Here is a 2,500-nt window from a genome sequence, read left to right on the forward strand (position 1 = left end):
AGTGTAGCGCGCGTGCGGCCCCGGACATCTAAGGGCATCACAGACCTGTTATTGCTCTGTTTCGTGCGGCTAAACGCCGCTTGTCCCTCTAAGAAGGAAGACCGACACAATTGATCGGTCGCCTATTTAGTAGGCTAGAGTCTCGTTCGTTATCGGAATTAACCAGACAAATCGCTCCACCAACTAAGAACGGCCATGCACCACCACCCACCGAATCAAGAAAGAGCTCTTAATCTGTCAATCCTTCCGGTGTCCGGGCCGGGTAAGTTTTCCCGTGTTGAGTCAAATTAAGCCGCAGGCTCCACTCCTGGTGGTGCCCTTCCGTCAATTCCTTTAAGTTTCAGCTTTGCAACCATACTTCCCCCGGAACCCACAAACTTTGGTTTCCCGGAAGCTGCCCGCCGAGTCAATTGAGTAACTCAGGCGGATCGCTGGTTGGCATCGTTTATGGTTAGAACTAGGGCGGTATCTGATCGCCTTCGAACCTCTAACTTTCGTTCTTGATTAATGAAAACATTCTTGGCAAATGCTTTCGCTGTAGTTCGTCTTGCGACGGTCCAAGAATTTCACCTCTAGCGTCGCAATACGAATGCCCCCGTCTGTCCCTTTTAATCATTACCTCGTGTTCCGAAAACCAACACAATAGAACTCGAAGTCCTCTTTCATTATTCCATGCACCATTATTCAGGCGGGACGCCTGCTTTGAGCACTCCAATTTTTTCAAAGTAAACGTGTCGGGCACCTACGACACTCAATGAAGAGCACCGAAGGAAAACCGACAGGATGTTCAGGCCAGGCAGTAACCACCGGAGCGGACCGCCTGTCTGGAACTGAGATTCAACTACGAGCTTTTTAACCGCAACAACTTTAATATACGCTATTGGAGCTGGAATTACCGCGGCTGCTGGCACCAGACTTGCCCTCCAATGGATCCTCGTTAAAGGATTTAGAGTGTACTCATTCCAATTACGGGGCCTCAAAAGAGTCCCGTATTGTTATTTTTCGTCACTACCTCCCCGTGCCGGGAGTGGGTAATTTGCGCGCCTGCTGCCTTCCTTGGATGTGGTAGCCGTTTCTCAGGCTCCCTCTCCGGAATCGAACCCTGATTCCCCGTTACCCGTTACGACCATGGTAGGCGCGTAGCCTACCATCGAAAGTTGATAAGGCAGACACTTGAAAGAAACATCGCCGATACGAGATCGTGCGATTTGCCCAAAGTTATCCAGAGTCGCCATGGTAAGCGGGCCGAAGCCCGATTGGTCTTGGTCTAATAAAAGCGCCCCTTCCCTAAGGTCGGGGCTCTGCTGCATGTATTAGCTCTAGAATTACCACAGTTATCCAAGTAAAAAAGTACGATCTAAGAAACCATAACTGATTTAATGAGCCATTCGCGGTTTCACCTTATTTCGGCATGTACTTAGACATGCATGGCTTAGTCTTTGAGACAAGCATATGACTACTGGCAGGATCAACCAGGTAACAACGAATAACGTTGCCGTCAGTTGACGCCAGTCCCGGGCTACGACCGGCCCGATTAAGGACCGTCGAGCCGGGTTAAAGGCGTCGTAGAACCGCCGCTTGAAGCGGACGGCTCCAACTTTATCGACGTTAAAAACGAGAAGCCGAACCCTTTCGGGAACGGTTTTCTTCGCTTCTGTTTCTCGATTCATTCACCCGAGGCGATATATTTCAATCGCCGTGTTCGAGCGTGAACGCTGAGGTACTTGGATTATTGCCCTTTACGAGACAAACTCACCATCGAATAGCAATTATTACCAGTTGGCCCACCAACGTCGCACCTCCGTTACGAGGACGATCTGGGACTAGCTGATAAAATTATCGCTTCGATCGACGGCCGAAAGTCGGCTAGACTTTCGTACCCGCCAGAAGCAACGGGACACGTGACGTTTTTCTTTGCCTTTCAATTATCACAAATTGATGCTTGAAATTGTAGAGACAATTTGCATCAATTGATGATTTAAATTGAAACACAAAACGAACACGCTCCACAATAGTAGTGTGGAACATAAGTATTAGGGAAAACTTACCAGTTCGGGAATTTTAAAATTTTTAACATGCATGTTTCCCGAAGCCCGTTAAAAACTTGAACTCACTAACGATGAAAAAATTTAATTCACACTCTTTTTTCAATATGCGAAGGGAAGAAGGAGAGAGGGTGTGTTGGTGGTAGGGAGTAGGTGGGATGCTAATGGAATGCGGGGTTAATATAAGTTAACGGAATGAAGTTAAACTTTCATTGACAGTGTTTTATGGTGAGGAAATGAAGTGTAAGACGGCTTACTCACATAACCGCATTATTCTTAATTTACGCCCTATTCCGAGTCCCGGGCATATCATCCACGAAAACTAAAATAAATAGATATGCTAGTTTCAGTTAGAGAATAAAAGTTACATTGCTTTAAGTTATGCTAGTGTTCAAGAAGTATTTCTGCGTTCACGTAGCTTGATTCATCAAAGTTTTGGGTTACCTAAATAAATA

At 46.6% G+C, this 2,500-nt stretch overlaps 1 non-coding gene across 1 annotated transcript in view; it reads right to left on the reverse strand.

Moving 5' to 3' along the window:
- LOC149662032 (small subunit ribosomal RNA) overlaps positions 1 to 1,479 on the reverse strand; it is a 1,811-nt gene extending 332 nt beyond the window's left edge. The window contains exon 1 of the ribosomal RNA XR_016368722.1: positions 1 to 1,479. This exon is cut by the window's left edge and continues 332 nt beyond it. This is a non-coding gene — a ribosomal RNA (small subunit ribosomal RNA).
- Between the last annotated feature and the right edge of the window lie 1,021 nt (positions 1,480 to 2,500).

The sequence above is a fragment of the Phalangium opilio genome, unplaced genomic scaffold, assembly GCF_054372755.1.
Source record: "Phalangium opilio isolate 3A_F unplaced genomic scaffold, DU_Popi_V2 ptg000064l_1, whole genome shotgun sequence".
Taxonomy (NCBI): Eukaryota; Metazoa; Arthropoda; class Arachnida; order Opiliones; family Phalangiidae; genus Phalangium; species Phalangium opilio.